The 18,229-nt window shown below is 37.7% G+C and overlaps 1 protein-coding gene across 1 annotated transcript in view; it reads right to left on the bottom strand.

The window, feature by feature from the left end:
- Positions 1-18,229, bottom strand: part of LOC757239 (carboxypeptidase E) — a 52,580-nt gene that overhangs the window by 20,514 nt on the left and 13,837 nt on the right. The gene's annotated exons all lie outside the window — the stretch shown is intronic.

Here is an 18,229-nt window from a genome sequence, read left to right as displayed (position 1 = left end):
TTGTGCTGTATTTTAGTAACTATGGTTACATATGAAATTAAGGAACCGACTTTTGTCCACTAGTTGTCATCTGGTAGATGGCATTAATTGAATTCCTCCTTATTCTGCTATATTAAACGCTCAACATCCAGTTTCCCTAACAATTAACATGAGATAAGCTTCAATTGCACACAAACGAAGGTGTTATAAGGATAGGATGGCCCTTTAATAACCTAGTCTGGTGGATGACTAAGTTTTGCCTACCTTAATTAGTTCTTGAAAACCAGGTAATATACACCTGTTACTTATGAAGCACTTGTTAACAGTCCAATTATAACCTACATCCCCTGTCGCTTTCCATTAACTACTTCTTTTCTTCTTTTTGTCCTTCTCTCTCTCTCTCTCTCTCTCTCTCTCTCTCTCTCTCTTTCTATCGTGTTTTATGTAACGATAACTTGTCATATCAAGTAATACAGGTGTTTCTTTCCGATTTTACTCTCTGTAATGTACAGGAGTGGAAGTCGACATTTAAGGAATTCTTATTAGCGATCATTCGGAGTGGAAATCCACTCTAAAAAAAGAGTTGATTCCACTCTTAAAAGAGTTATTCAACCATTACTTATGACTGGAATACTATAATTAGAGTGGAATAACCTCCCAAGGACGTGATCAACATCAGAACTCTTTAAAAAGGTGGAATATTATTTCTCTGTATTAAGACTTTTCGATATTGCTAATGCACATGAAGCTTTAAATACGTATATGTCATGAAAATGCTAGGTAGCATGGCGTTTGGAACGGCTTCATTTACAAATCTTTTATAAAAAATCTACTAAAGAAATCAATATTATTCCTTTAAAGGGATCCGGTAACTTTGTCTCAGATTCCGAAACAAAATCCTGGATTTAGCTCATGCTGCAATGATAATTATAAACCTTTAGGTCAGTTAGGAACTCCATGACTTTTACAAGCCGATCGCCTGTCTGATTATCAAGATATTCATGATTGGAAATCGAAACCAAATTTTGCGTTTGCCAAACGGTTTTCATAACACTACAGTCTATTGGGGAAAACGAGTATGGTAAAATCGGTCACTCAAAGATTTTTTACTTTTTTGAGGCACTTCTTGACCATTTTGAAGCGCTATTTTTGTAGGGCTTCAATATTACATCATAACACAGACACTGACAACACGTAGGGCCATGCATCTCAGATTTAACATTGTTAAACGACGCCTTTAATCTATCCTTGTTCGATGATCTTTTTTGAACAGTGGTTTAACATGAGAATTAAATATTTATGTCTTCTATTTTACATTCGTCATGTTCACGTCGACTGAATTACTATTAGGCCTATATTCCTTTCCCATCAGCGAATTAAAGTTCAGTAGACGATCTTCTTTCGTTTGTTACATTTCTGTCAATAGCATTTCCAATGAATTGTTCTACAACTCGCAACCTGTTAATCCTCTAGCCATGGATATCCGTGCTCTAATGTTAACACAACCACAACATAATGGGGGTGTTAATAATGAATGTCATAACTCGGAAAAGTCTAAAGGTTGAGACAAGGATCTTACTTCCATGTTTCCAAACGAAGGGGTTACCAAAGGGTTACCCACTTCCCCCGTGACCTTCAGATATTCATAAAGATACCTACAGCAGGTGGGACATTGATGACAATGCAGAATTAGCGGCTTCTCACCGAACACATCGGGACAACATCCTTGCAATATGATACATTTCCAACAACTTCCTGCTGGGTTCAGGAACAAGACCTTTGCAAGCAACCAGACTCTCTCAAGCATTAAACCGAAGGAAGTTGCGGGATGTTTAAAAACGAGGGCATGGAATTCAACCGAATCACACACCCACCCCCCCCCCCCCCCCCCCCCTCTAATGTCTCCCTCGATGCCCCCATTTGCGTCAAGCATGGACTAACAGTAACGTATGTGAACTTCAAAACAGATGAGGCGAGCTCCGATGGGGAATAATATGACGCGGCAAGGTGTGAGCCACATGGAGCTCATGAGTCTGTCTGTGTTTAATGCCTCACCTGTGACTGATCTGAGTTTCATTTTCCAGTAGCGTATTCAACATGAGGGGGGGGGGGAGCCGCCCCCTACCCCTCTCGTTTGACAGTCCAGAAAAAGAGAGAGAATAAAACGCAATACTAAAATTATACCCCCAAAACAGGGATACGCCCCCTCTGTTAATCAAAAGGTCTGGATACGTCACTGCAAAATCGACACTACGTCATGAATAATGCAGATAATGATTCTCCACCCAGCTGGGAGCTTTGTCACTTGCTAAATCGTGCATGTTTTTTAATGTTATCGAAAATAATCATTACATGAAATTTGAGTCCGGTGGTACAACGTATGAAGATACCTATTCTACCAAAGGAACGTGCCATAATTGGGCCGCTGTGATGAAATATTCGTTTAAAGAAAAACAGAGTACCTCGGTGTTTTTATGGGTAAGTGGCTGCCCTAGTTGGTCTGCGTTATTTCATCTTACAGAGCAGTACACTGGGATTAAAAATATAATAGCCAGTGGTTAGTAGTCACAGCAGTGGCCGTTATATTGGAGAAAGATGGTTGTATATAATTCGTGATTCATTCAGGTTGAGAGGAGTTAGGGCGACCAATTATGGCTGGATTCGATCAAGGAAGGGTATAATGATGATGATTCATGACAGGTATATATCATTTCATCCTGTCAGCTCGGAATTGGCCTGCAAACATCACCTGCAATAAGAGACAAAAACTATAGCCTTTGCTGTGTTTTCCTCCTTGTTTTTTTCTAAATGTTAGACTCATGTAGCAGAGGAAGAGGGGGTGTAATAATGATGTAATCGGAGCTATTAATATATAGAGTTTGGCAAACCCGGTTCTAGTATTATGGCGAATACAGCTTTGTTGGGCTAGCACAGAACAAAAGAATATACGCCATATGATGGTGTGTCCAAGTGAAACCAAGTTGGCCAAACTCTGTATATAAATGGCTCTGGATGAGATGATTTTTTTCTTTTTCTTCTAAAAGCCTTTGATATGATGATGTTGATGTTCATTTCATCCGACAAGGAGTTACAACGTATCGTCGAATCTGAAGGAAAAGGTAATGAGAAATTACTGGTGCCCATGCAAGTAAGGGCAGTATTATACCGTATTGTTGTGCTTTCGAACCCTGGAATTCTCGGTTCTCTGAGACCACTGCTATAAATAATGGGGTGGCACGTTTCTTGTCTAAAATTTAGAAACTGTCTCCTTTCTACTCTATTTTTAAATTACATCGATCGTTTGTAGGTTCAAAGGTTATATAATAATACTGATTATTCTATTTACAGGACAGGTACCCACAGAACACCCCCCCCCCCGATAAAGTCTCCTCGGACAACTCTGAATTCACTGCTTGACCAATACTACATCCCGAAAATCACCCTTGGTCAACTAAACCCTAGAACAATAATCCTCTGGGCAACTACTGCTATACCTTGATAGGTTGTCTAAGGGTAGCCTGATATGATGTTTTGTCCGGAATAGGTGTCCGGGTGTAATATCATAGTGGTAGTTGTCCGGGGTACAACCCTTTCCATTCATGAACTTCATCTCATTAGGATTTTGATCTTTTGCGGTAAATGGGTGAACCGAGAGTTAATCATCCACTATACCACCTAGCAATGTCTCTAATAAACCAGTCAAGCCCGGTATAAAGACGCCTTGAGCATTTGACTGTCAAGTGGATTTGGCGCCTTATAAATCATATGTATTATTATTATTATTATTATTATTAGGAGACTGATCTACGAGGATCGTACGTGCTCGGATAAGACATAGTGGTTAACCTGATTATCACTGTGCGTGACTACTTGAAACCTGGTTAACCAGTTCTTCTGAGACAAGATGGATGACGTCATAGATGACGTTTACACCTCTTGACAGCTTCTATAAGTCATTTGTCAAGATCGGTTTCTTCAAGGAGTGGATTCGTTGTCTGCAGAGCAGAAAAGGTGGGGTCAAATCAAGTTCATCAAAATCAGAGACATCGTGAACGAAATCAGAAAGATGGTTACGCAGGAACTATTCTGTATCTCCCCTCTCTTTAACAGGTTTATGTTTTTTATTAGCTTAATATCTGAAAAGTATCGAACGATGATATATTTGATTCAAAGATATATTGCCTTTCATTGAAAATAAATAATTGTATTCTCATCAAGATCAGATGCAATTATGACAGATAAACTCGGATATTGTATCATTTATTAAAAATAAATCAAGGATAAAATGTTCTCATGAATTTTGTTAGTATCTTCATAGTTGTATTTTTATAGATGCATTGCCTTATATAGAAATATAGAATAGATAATTTTATTCTCATCAAGATCAGATGCAATTATGACGGATAAACTAGGATATATTGTATTTGTTTTAATCATTCATGGATTACCTTAGCTTCGAATTATTATGTTAGTTGTATTTTCATAAACTTTCAAGCTTAGGTATAAAGGTCTGAAATTTTGCCACGTCCATAAATGTATATTATTTGATAAATGGTCACTCAATAAAAAAGGTAAAAATCATCTGCCTTTGAAAGAACTATATATTATTAGTGACAATATATTCAAATTCATAGCGCGTAACAGTGTAAGTTTGTCTGGATAGCCCCATTAGATAACATACATGTATAGTTGCATAATGCATTTTGTAATCAAATTGTAAATCTGAGTAAATAATCGTCTGGCGATGCTGTCTGTCCGGCCAAAATTGAGATAATATGTGATAATTACCATCTCATTATATCGGTCTCCCATTGGTCACCCACATGGTGTAAGCCGCACTCACATTCTAAAAAGAGCTGCTAATTAAATTGATTGTATTGATGCTGTAATTTGCAATACCATGTTTAAAAGAGCGACAATTTCGCTGGTACGACGCGGTGATAACGCAAGTGCTTACAATAATTGAAATTATTCTCAACCCTCCCTCTTTCTTCTCCTCCTCCTTCTCCTCCTCCTCTTCTTCTTCTTTGTCTCCTTATCTATCATCCTTCTATCTATCTACCTATCTAATAATTATCTCTCTATCTCTTCCTTCTTTTTTTAAAGCTCTTTGCCCCTGCTTTGTTCCCCCTCTCACCCTCATCCTCTCGCCGCACCCTCTCGTTCTCACCCTCTTTCTCGTTCTCTCCTCCCTCCCTCCCTCCAACTATTATCACTATCTCTCTCTGTCGTCACGGCCGCCTCGACAAAATCGTTTCCATCTTCTTGATGTATTATTAAGTTATTAGTTTTGAGGGACTGAAGACGTACGGAACGGTTGAAAATATACCCTATATCAAAGAAGACGAGTACACCTTTGTGATGTAGAAGTATTGTTGTACCTGTCTAATAAATATTTTAGGGCACTGTGAACTGAATATCTGAGTTACAGTCTCCAGCGAAACAGTCGAGGGAACAACGTTGTGCCCTAATTGTAGTTCACTGGATATACACAGCTTGCATCAATGTATCTCCCGAGACTCGCATTGAGCTGAAAACTCTCTCTCTCTCTGATCAAAGCAGAAGATTCTTAACACGCAACCATTATGTTGAAGATTGTAAGTTGCTATATAAGTGGTAGAAACTGGGTCTCCAGGTCGTATACATTTTCCCCTAAATAACATAATGGTGTACCCAGATTTGTTAATTAACTGATGGACGCATGTTGATGGTTTCTCAAGACTCAAACTGAATGCGTTACTGCATTATGTACCTGCGTGATAATTATCATTCGATATTGCTCAAAACGGTATCTCTTAAAATGGTTGATACAATCGTAGACAATTTTGATAAAGAACAATTTATCTGCCACAAAATCCCAAGAAAAGACAACATATATCCTAAAGAAGAAACAAAAACGTTGATATACATGCCCTTGAAGGCACTATCCGATATTCGGTTTATTTGAGGTTTAACTGGTTAAGTAGGGGTTAAATGTTACCCCTGATTGATTCCCGGGGCGGAGATTACGTGTTGAGCCCTGGAGAACATGTAATGTAGAGTCAGAAGACACGTTTACACTGACGTTTATTTCCTCTTTTGGGGAGGATAGTATTTCAAGGTATCAAACCTTTGCAGTGTCAACTATATTGTAGAAAACTGAAAAAGATGAAAATAATCGTCACCTTTAATTTTTTTTGTTTTTTTTTTGTTACTAAAAACCATAATTCAAGAACATTTTATAAATATAGTAACAATACGTCCTGCATTTAAATAAATGAACTGAAAGAAGTCAAATTCATTGCTCAAAGCTTGGTCTTTTTCAATTGATTTATTCTCTCCTTGAAATGTATGAGCGAAAACTAAGATTTCAGAGCTATAATTAATTTTATGAATGTATCAAATAGTCTTATTTTATTTATTTCCATTATTGTTGTTCTCATAGCCATGCAAAAAGCGTCGGAATGCCGATCTATATAGCGCAGGATGTTCAAATTCATTTTTATATAAGAGAAAATTAATTCATACTCATATTTTGCCTATAGAGCTACCAAATATATATTATAAGCAGCACGGTATGTGACTGTGTACAAACTTCGAAAATATATGATATCATAACAAAAAGAAAGAATAGTAAAATTAAATTGCTCTCGACTTTCTTTTCTCTCCCTCTTTATTTCTTGTCTCTCTATCTATATCTCCGTCTCTCTCTTCCTCTCTTCGTCTGTCTTGTTGTCTCTCTATTATTAAATCAATCTCTCTCGTCGTATCTCTGTCTGTCTGTCTCTCTCTCTCTCTCTCTCTCTCTCCCTCTTCGTCTGTCTATCCGTCTGCTTTAATTCCATGGACCTACTATACGAACGTTTAATCATACAGTTTAGTACAATTTCCTAGGAAATGGAAACGGGCCGTCATATAATTATGGGCCACTGATCCAGTCAGTCAGTATGTGATTACTTGCATTTACTTTAACCATGTTCGTATTAAAATGTTCTGTAGATTTTCTCATAGATACCGACATAAAGGTAGATGTTTGGTTCATCAACACGAAGGCATTTGAAGGTTGTATGATTTGAAAAAGTCATGTACGAACTACGAAGTGTGCCGCAAAATCATATCGACGTCCATTTTAGAAATACACAGAGAATACCATCGCATGATGCATTCAAATAAAAAAATCCCTGTGAAAAGAAAAAAGGCCTTTGCATTTTCGCCATCTTGAAAAGTCAAAAATTCTCCTTCGACAAGACCCCTTACGGAATCATAAACACGTGATTAAAAATCAGTCAGGCTACTTTTTTGACTGGTGATAATCATGATAATAGGCCGATAATTCTGTCCTGTCTATAGTGAGAGAGAACGTAACTAGCCTGAAGGATAGTGAACTTCAAGATGAAATTCCTCCTAATATTTCCAAGATGTAGTGATGTGGCGTGATGTATATTGTACCTACTTCTGGCCTCGTGTTTGCATCCTTTCGAAGGGGGTGGGGGTGACCAGTTGATGGGGAAGAGGCGACGCCATGTGTGATGCAGATGTGTTATATTTGCTGTGTAACGTCTTCAAAGTTGTAATGGTATGGCAACAAGTAAACATTCTTGGGATTCTTGAGAATCTTTAGTCTGGAAGTGTTCCAACTTAACTTGAGGAAGATGGTCCAGAATGCTCCATATCCACTTCATCATCAGGCTCCTCTTTTCATCGTGTTCCTTCTGTATCTGTTACTTTCGTTCTTTCTGTGCTATCCGCTCAAAATGGGGACAATTTGTGATATCCACCTATTTTTATTTGTGATAATTTTACTGATTGTACTTTGCTTTAAGGCAGCCAACACGTGGCTGACTGTCCTATAAACTTTCCAATGCGTGGCTAAAAAGATCGCAAAGGCTATCACAAAAGTAATTTCAATACTCGTCTCTTATCCATCACCTTATGAAATGTGCCAATCTTAAATGACATATTACGTAATCTGAACATGTCCGATTTTGTTTCAGAGTTACAAAATCTCAGCTGTGGAGTCCTGCAAGGATCGCTTCTTGGTCGTCTTTTATTTATTTTATATTGAAACTGCTCTTGTCTCATAAGTCTACGTAATCGTTTTGGCTTATCTTTTAAGTGTTTTTCATAAAACAAAATAGAAACTAATGATGAAAAACAGTGATCAGGAGGACATGATTGTCAATCATTGCATTGTGGTGGTATTTCCGGTCAAGAATACACCATGCAAGCGATATAGGGCTTAGTCAGTGTGTAAAGACTCCCTTTAAGAAAGATGCATTCCTCAAGACATATAATGGATTATTTTTCTTGTTACTTTAGTTGTTTTGGTTTCGTTTCTCTATAATTCATTCATTCATGTCTTGTGGGGGATCTCGCGTGTGCGCCTAATTAACCACAGATACATCGGGCATGCAGCTCGCCCATGAGTAAGTACGCTCGTTGATGGATTTGACCGCACTGGTGCGAGTCACACAGCCAGAGCATGTCGCTATGGTGGTGCGTCAAACCGTGCGTGTGTGCGCGTCCCGCGTGTGATGAGTTAACCATTCCTTACTGGGCAAAAATAAAGAAAAACAACATCTAAATTTACCTTAAAGGGGTACATTCACTTTTCAATATTAATACTCTAACACAGGAAGTGGATCACACGCTATTAGCACCGTTTTGCAGAGGGTCAGACGTCATTTGCCCCTGGCTTTTACCGGAATGAAACATTTCCAGTTTCAAATTTCTGCGAGCGGGCGAAGCAAGCGAGTTAATAAAACCTAATTACGTAATTCCTAATTATTGTATCGTGTTTTTGTCTTCTGGTTCTTCTTCTGTGGTTAGTGTAATGTTTTTATTTTCATTCTCCATTACTTATTATGATACGAATGAAATCGGGAAAAAATGAAACTTCTAAGCCAAGAATATGTTAAACTTTCATTCCTTTTAATTTGCATTTCATTTTTCCCAAGTGTTTTTTTTTTCTTCTAGGAAAATAGATCATATGATTTCATTTTTATAGCTTTGGAACAATCTCTCAAAATTTGAATGTCATGATTAGTAGCTCGCTGTTACAGGCATTATTGATTTTTTTTTTTGGGGGGGGGGATTTTTTATTGACAATGAAAATGGTTGATTTGCGCACAAGTCTAATACATTTCAAAATCAACTGCTTGTGGTTTAAGACTACCAAAGAAAACTTACTTTCCATTAAAGTTTTTTTAACCTACATAATAACCTCTAAAAATTAGGAAGGAAAAAGTGCAGTGCGGAAACGGATACACATACATAAACATGTGTACTGTAACCTTCTTGCTCCGAAATAATGTTCATGAAAGTACATTAATGCCTAAGGAGCACCAACTGTACCAACAAGGTAATTCATTCATTAAAAAATATCGTCATTCTATATAAACAGATAAACCATTCCATGAAAAACAAGCATATCGTATCTTAGGAATGCCCTTTTCAAGACAGTTATGCTTTAGGTTTTACAGCGGAAACTATTTTCTCCTCATTAGCTTTGTCCCCCTCAAAATTTCCTCCAAATATTCTATAAACAGATAAACCTTTTCCATAAAATGCAAACATATCGTATCTTAGGAATGCCTGTTCAAGACAGTTATGCTTTAAGTTTTACAGCGGAAACTATTTTCTCCTCATTAGCTTTGTCCCCCCTCCAAATTTCCTCTGTTTACTTTTATTCTGCACATCTGGTGGGCACATTTATATTTTGTTCTTCTTTTCTTGCGGCATGGGGCAAATTTGAGGGGAAGTCTCCCGAAAATTAATTTCGACAGTCCTCCGGTGATTAATGCTAAAACATCTGGATATCTAGTGTTCCGTTTTGATATATGATAAAGGAAATGCATTGTTAGTGGAGGTATAGTTATAGCTCATTAGTAACACAATAGTCGAGGCAAGTCAATCATATCGAGTAATATGGCTCGTTTGATATCAGGCGACCAGCAAATGATAAAATTCAGAAAAAACAGAGGAAACTGATATTAAAACTGAGGGGAGGGAGGGGTGTGGGTTGGTTGTGGGATTTATTTGATCCGTGTCCTTGTGTTCATCCTTATGTTTATATTTGGATGGGGGGGGGGGCTTACAAGACAACAAATATCTGAATACACGCGGAAAAAACCCAAACCCCATAAACAACCAGTAAAAAGATGACATTCATGGTCATTCAGAAAAACATAACGGACAAAAAAAAAAAAAGGAAATATATTGTAATATGATATCAATTTTTTTTAGTGGAGAATGTTCAGTACTGTTTCTTTAGTATTTTAAAATAGCTTTAAACGTTTCATTCACTTTCTTATTTCCCTGACATTTGACTTCAGTTTCAAATAATTCTAATTCACTGTTTTTTATATTTTTGAAAGTGATACGACTCCATTAGATTTTCTTAAAAATATAACAAAATTATCTTGTCAACATACCTTAAAGACTTAATCCTAATCGCATCAATCAAGTTCCGAATTTTTGGTACCCAAAGAGACCCCGGTGCATCGATCATCATGTTAGATGTCCTCTTGTAATTGGATGTCTTAATTATATTAATGAGCACTGACCCAAGTTATAAATCCTCTTCCGTCCGACAAACAAAATAATGGGATGACAGTTCACTTGCTTTCGTCTTTGCCTCAGGTTTAATATCTTGCCCGGTGTCTTCTCTATAAATATAAATTCCCCTCTCTTTATTTCACCAACACTTCCTCCCCCCCCACCCCCCCCCCCCCTGTCTCTATCTTTAACCCTTCACCTCTCTCTTCCTTTCCTCCTTTCTCTCTGTCTTTCTCTGCCATGTCGTAGCTATATTGCTTATAAGAAAAAAAATTGTCGTTAGATTTCCTTCAAAATGTCGAGTCTCTTTTTGGAGGGTCGTAATAATAAAACATTTTTCTATATACATGTACAATTGAAAGAAATGTCCTTAACGGTGGTGAAAGATGAAAATATCGTACTGAAGGGAACGGATGAATTCGCTAATTTGAAAGGTCATCGGGAAACGGACAACTCCGCCTGAAATAAGCGCCAAACATGGCTGCCGTAATATTAGCATCCACGATTTATGATAACATTATCATATCAATTCTTCGCGATCATCCACTTATTAAGGGACAAGGGAGAATAAAATAAAATCACAAGACCTACTTAATAGATCAATCGTCGCAGAGTGAAACCAAGAAAGTGTTCTCTAGTGTAAATTATAACAAGTTTTATCATAATTTGTATTTGAAGGAGATGATCAAAATTGTATAAATAAAATCAAAATCTCCTGCAGTTTGCTGTTTCATTACATTTCATCATGCTGAAACCAGTTCTTAGAAAAGTCAGTTAATATTCAATATACTATACTAAAAAGTTTCAATGTACAATTTTAATATCTGTATTACTATAAAATGATCTAGATTAGGACTTAAAGTGAGTTATGAATGATGTACTAATGTTTTTATCAAACGTACTAAATCATGAGCAAATTAGGGCTTGATAATATGGTACTTCTGAAAAAATATCTTCGAAGAGTCTGAAAGGGGGGGGGGGTGTAATATGATTATTTAATAACTGATTTATTGATAAGGTGGTACTATTACCGGGCTTAATTCCTAATTACATCTCCGAGACAAAATGGATTCTTTCGAAGATCGTAATTGAATCAGATTTTATCTAAAGCATTTACCCGCTAAAAAGACTGCAGCTGGCCTCGCAATAGAACATTAGCGCAACAAATTGAACTAGATACAGATCGCATACATTGTTCTAAAAAAGATATAATTGCATTACTTCTTTGGCAGGATATACGCCACGGAGCCAGGAGAGTCCTGTCAATTTTCATTAAGTACGTGTCATCATCGAAGATCACCCCTGGGGTTACCCGAAAAAGAATTCTGACATTTAGCCTTCCATGGAGGCTATGTTTTGTTCATTGTTTCTTTCTTGTCTATATTTTTTTTTTCCCTTTTTTCTTCTTCATGGAGATAACAAGATTAATTCGACTTGTCGCCATCCATATATATTTATATCTTTATATATATATATATACGTTTCACCTTTAACATTTGTTTCAGGGATCCATGTCTTTTATAATTAGGTAACATATTTACAGTTAACATATTTACAGTTATATATTCACTCTGTTTTCCCTTTTGTTCTTTCTTTTTCCTGACTTATTGGTGCAATTTCTTATGAAGGGCGGAATCCTAGCAAAAGTCGCCATGTAAAACAGACTCATTAACATCAGGTCACACTTTAAGGCTCAAGCTTATTTGAATAACCTTTTTGCGCAGTTATGCTTCAACATGTTTGTCTCTTGCCAAGTACATGTATCGATGCGTGTATGTGTGCCTGTTGGACCTGATTTATTGAATTCTATTATTGCTGCTGATACTCAAAATTTAATGGTGGACTAAACCTCATTCTTTAGTCAAAGCAGTTAAAATGTGAAAGGATATTTCAAAATATGTCGTTTGAAACAGGTAGTCATGATGGCAGTCAATTATGACAAAATTGGAGAAAATATTCGTTACATTATTCGACTACTTTGCATTTAATACAGGTTCAGGGTATCATTATATATATTTTGACATAAATAGGTTGTTCCCAATTCGCTCTCAGTTCGCACAATGTCTGTAATGGCAAACAGCTGTGGAATGTTTAGTACATGTATATATAAATTCCACAATTTTAACGCTATTGCCTGAGAAACTCATCCTAATAAAAAAAAAATACAAAATACAAAAGTGAGGGGACAAATGAAATAAATAAATTTGTGGCCACGACACATGTCACTCACTGTCAATGTCATTGTATTGTCAGCATATGCAGCGGGGTCGTAGTTCCGCAGGGGGCATAGGTTGCCCCTCCTATCCGTTTTTTTTTTTTTTTTTTTTGGGGGGGGGGGTCAGAAATAATGAAAGGATACTCAAAACTCTCCCTTATTCCGCCCCATATCTTCCCTCTCTCACACACCTACACACACTCCCAACCCCCCCCCCCCCCCTCTCTCTCTCTCTCTCTCCTTCTCTCTCTCTCTCTCTCTCTCTTTCTCTCTCTCCCACTACATGTCTCTCTCTTTCTCTCTCTCCCTCTCCCTTTCTCTGTCACCGTATGCCCTCCCCAACCCTACAATGCAAGTCCCCCCCCCCCCCTTAATAGCATTTCTAAGAAAAATAAGTGTGAAGTGCATATTAATATTTCATGTCTTAACACAGTAATTGGGTGAAATCAAGCCCCAAATGGAAATCTGACTAACCTGTCATCTCAATTTTCGATTAATTGTCAACATTTGAAAAGGAATCCTCTATTGGCACATTTTTGACAACACCAGAGCAAAACCAGCATGCATTCTACATGGCAGGTATGCGTTTCAGGGCCATGTTAGCTGCGGAGAATATCCATATAACGAATTCGTTTCTTACGAGTTTTCCACCTTGCAGGCTATATATTGAATTAAGCTTGACTACTGAAATTTATTGTATAAAATAATTAGTTAAATAATGCAGAAAGAATGACGATTACCAGTTTGTCTTTAAATGAACATTAAAACTTATTCCTGTATCAAGTTCATTGCAGTAGGCTTGTATGAGTTACATTACATCAGGTCGATGGAATATAGTCCCTATTGCATAAGGATGCTATATGTCTGTTTTCTATTTATTGTTCATCTACCATTTCTTCATCATTTTCGCCTCCTCTGCCTACTTTTTCCCTCTTCTTTTCCCCATCCTGTAAGCAAAATAATATGTGTGTGTATGTGTGCGTGCGTGTGCGCGCGTGAGATCGTGTATGTGTAAATATCCATGTAAGTATGTATATACATGTATATATTATATATTTATACAATGCATTTATATATTGCTTTGCATTTCATTGATAACCTGTGATTGAAAGATAACATTGTCCATGTTTCTGCGTGCTTTTTGGTCGACTCGTGTAGCTCAGTGGTCCGGAACCCCCGCCTGGCATTAAACCCCCAATGATGATAGATCCATCCTAGATCTCTACTGACATGTTTTGGATCCAAAGTCTACCACCTGCTATTCAAGGAAATTATCCAAAAAATTGGGCCAGATACAATATTTGGACGCTCCGGTGTCAAAAATGGATAATTATGATAACACGGCTGACCAGTTTAGTCAGCTGGCGATGTCGTTATGATTTTGTTTTTCCTATCACGTACCGCGTTTTCCAATATTTTTTGTTTCCCAGATCGCTGGGCGTAGTCTGCGGCAGAGGTCGGGGTGAGTGGATTAGGTTTTTATCTCCGCCATTAATAACTCATGGTCAAGGCCCGAAATCGGACCTGTCAGATTATTTATTGATATCAAGGTGTCTAAATGATAGTTATGAAGGCGGGGTATTCTTTTAAAGTTGTAAAATTCATAAATGATACTTGATAGCCTTCTACAAGTTTGTTTGTCAAAACCATGCTGCTGTATAATTTTTCTTCGCAGTTTTAGTTTCCATTACTGTGATAACTCCAGCCTAATATGTAAATGTCATGGTTCAATAGAAGAAATTTTGTCTGGACCTAAAAAGAGATCACACCATAGTAATATGCCTACATGCTATCACTGGAAATGGGTTACTAGTCATATCTCTTTTCAAAAGATATGAATTCAAATACTATCTAATAGAACAAAGGATAGAATTTCATAGAATTTGATCTATTTCTGCAATATCATGCTACGAGACCACCCGCACTCTCTATTGTTTTCAATTCTCCCAGGTTTATTCAATTATATTTACATGGCAATACGATTTGGAATTGTCTTCAGTTTCCTGCTTCTAAGAATATGAAATCTGTGTCACGTGTTTTCCATACGTAACATGACATTTCAGAAACATGGAAATACATGTTTGCAGACGTAAATATGTCACCGTTGATGAAGTTTCGGAAATGCAAGCATTTTAAACAGGAAAACATCAGGGGTGGAAATCTCCAGATATTGGGCGGCTAAATGTTACCTGGTTTTCAGTCAACACCGGCCGGTCTTCAAAATGCACAATCATCTTCTCTGTTTTACTTTTAATACGATTCTACCAACAGTTTTGAAGAAAATAATTTTCTCAGGAGAAACAAGCTATCGTCATCTTCCTTTTTTTTTTGCTGAATAGGATGGGGATACGAAATAAAAGGTTATGATGCCGAATTCAGACAGTTCGAAATATTATTGTCTCTCGCAAAACATGCAATGATATTGGCTTTTTGTTCAACATTCAAGATCTATTGCCTTTTACCGTATAATCTGCACCCTCTCCCTGCCTCCCCTACCCCCATCTCTCTCTCTCTCTCTCTCTCCCCCTCTCTCTATCTCTCTCTCTCTGTACCCCTCTCTCTTCTCTCTGCGGTCCTACAGACAATTAATGTGAATTATTGACGAGGCAATTGACTTGTGGAGGCTATGGGAAGGGTTCGATCATCTACTCACTGTTCTCGTTCTTTTACCCATGAAGCTCCCCTTTTTCTTGCATTTCCCCGTTCTTTCTTTTTCTTTGAGTCTTCGTATTTCGATGGGGAGGGGGCACGTGCCCCCTCGCCCCCTATAACTACGCCGCTGTTTGTCATTCAAACTGGAAGCTAAACAGGTGATCTTTACAGGTTGATTCATGCGAGAAGAAAGGAAGAGGGAAATTAGTAAGCTAATTAAGACGTGTAAGTAACCACTTTATCATTCAATCGTTACGTAATTATTTTTTCACAGAAAACAGAGGGGCTCATGGAGAGAGCATACTCGTCAGTACAAACTGCATGAATGTTTCTTTAGACATGGTTCAAGTAAGATGTTTCTCTCGGTTCGACATTGCTCAACATCAAATGACTTTTTAGAGAGGATACGAGAAAAGAACTAGGAAGAAGTCACTCAAGGTTCCTTGAGGTTTTGGTGAAGTGGGTTAAATCTTTTAAGACTTAGGACGTAAGACATCGTTGGGATATGAGACACCAGGAAAGATTATCTTGGCAACGGAAGCCACACGAAGAGCAGTAGATGTCAGATGAAATTCCAATGAGCATGACCAATAACTGCTATAACGAATGCGCCCTTGCACGCACATGGCACTCAAGCGATGGCTCTCTCGCATGTACAAAGCACTATAACGATAGCGTGCATGCAGCCTTATGGCAGGCTATGAGTTAAAGACTTAAGACGTAAGACATCTTTGGGATATGAGACACCAGGAAAGATTATCTTGGCAACGGAAGCCCCTGAATCGTATTGAAGAGCAGTAGATGTCAGAAGAAATTCCACGATTTCTCTTGATAACATGTTTCATATCCTCACTAATCAACCGCATCAGGTCGTCTTCGATCTTCCCCCTCCTCCTTGACATGGCCAATGAATGAAGAAGACGCTCCCCAAGCAAGTCGGATATAATTGTGAGGAGGATGTGGAGGGGCAGTTTAATAGGTCCGATGTGCCCCCAAGCTGCGGGGATCAAGGGAGATGAGACGTGACACCCCCTTCTCTCACTGCCGTCTAAGTTATTGGAAGTGTCTTCTATTGTCCTTTATATTTCGGTAACTTAATTAGGGATTCATAAATAGCTAGTTTGATAATGGATTTCTTTCGTGTATGCCAGCAATTCAGTTAGCGGAAGATTTTGAGAATTCTGAATTTATTTCACAATGGCATCCTCAAAATAGGATTCTTATAAAACGGTTGGAGTCTGACCAACATTTTTGTTAGGTCTACATCAGTACATGTCTATCCGCATTTAAATCGGTGCACAATTCTGATTTTATTTTGACTGATGGACAATAGTTTATGTCAAATATCAGAACATATGAACTGCGATATCTATCACGAATTCAACTATTTTAAGGACAACCGATTAGTATCATTATTGTACTTTTGACAATTCCATGTCAAAATCTAACGTTACTATGAAGTGTGTAATGAATCTGTAAAATATAGCATTTCAAAATATCTTGCCAGAATAACTGCTGAGAATGGTTCCCTATTCACTAGGAAAGATATTTAACGACAAATAAACTTCTGAGCACGAAAATACGACCACTAGACAAAACGCCTCTCTTATTTGCCAAACATAACTATTTCCTTTCAAAGTCGTATAACCTCTACTACCATACAAGCATAGTCCTCCTCCCCTCCCACCCCACCTCTCCCCTCCCGTGGTGATTCTCCTGCCATATATCTCTCATGATACCCGTTCTATTAATGGGGAGTAGATGTCCATTTATTTCCTGCTCAATCGGATAACTGGCATCGCAATCTCGCATGTTCTCTATTTAATCCATGAATCACTTTTCACCCCTAACCGAGTCGACATGATTGATGTTTAAAGGGGTATATTAGCCACGATTGTCCTCTTAATGAAGAATTGCTGATACTTGTATTAGAAGGTAACGTTGCAGTACACTGCCCATGTAATTCCAACCTAGCACGGTATGTTATATTCGAGTTGGGAGCAAATTAGGCGTGTTATACAATGTGACATTTTAAAAAGGTGGCAGGAGTGGGATATGATCAACAGGCGCAATGGGGCCCTGATACATCATTCTGTGAGGCTTATTTTGAGAGGCCTAATTAATTATTCCCGTCTGTGTCCTTTTTCACAGACATCAACTGCCTATCACAATCTTTCAAATGTGTGATTATGGTTTTTATTTATACCAAAACTTTGAAGGAAATTTAAAAAAATCATATTTCGGGAGAGTTTGGTCATTGTCTTATCTATGGACTTTGTATCGTTTGTGAGCGAAAAAAATCACTTAAAAAATGAATGAAATTAAATTAAATGACTAAATTAATGAATGACAGAAACTATAAGCCCCTCTTCCCTACCCATTAAGTACTATCTTCCTGTATATTTGTTCTCGAAGAATTTATATTTTCAAAGGCCTTTACTCGGTCAATCCACTCAACCTGTTCTTCCATGCAGCCGAAGGTTTCATATATTCCCTTTGGAGTATGTGTTTTTGTCACGGTCATCTTACCATCGAGTCCCAACGGTCCTACAGGAATAACATGGCGGAAGGATGAAATTTAGTGAAGTTCATGACAAATTTATAATCACCGTCAGATCGTGAGCTCAGCTGCATTCCGCTATGGAGGGGTTGCTTTGGGGAGAGTGGCAGAGGGAAGTAAGTGACAGTTTTATTGTGCGACGGGATTTGTGTATTTATCATTTCATTATAAATTATATTGTAACTATAATTCTCATCACGATCAAATAAAAACGGGGTCAGGTGATTCATAAAATTTCTTCACCTGCTTTCTCTTTGTCTTCTTCCTTATCTTCTCGTCTTTCTCAG

The sequence above is a fragment of the Strongylocentrotus purpuratus genome, unplaced genomic scaffold (genome assembly GCF_000002235.5).
Source record: "Strongylocentrotus purpuratus isolate Spur 01 unplaced genomic scaffold, Spur_5.0 spur5_contig_869, whole genome shotgun sequence".
NCBI lineage: Eukaryota > Metazoa > Echinodermata > Echinoidea > Camarodonta > Strongylocentrotidae > Strongylocentrotus > Strongylocentrotus purpuratus.
This window is presented reverse-complemented; position numbering and strand designations above follow the sequence as displayed.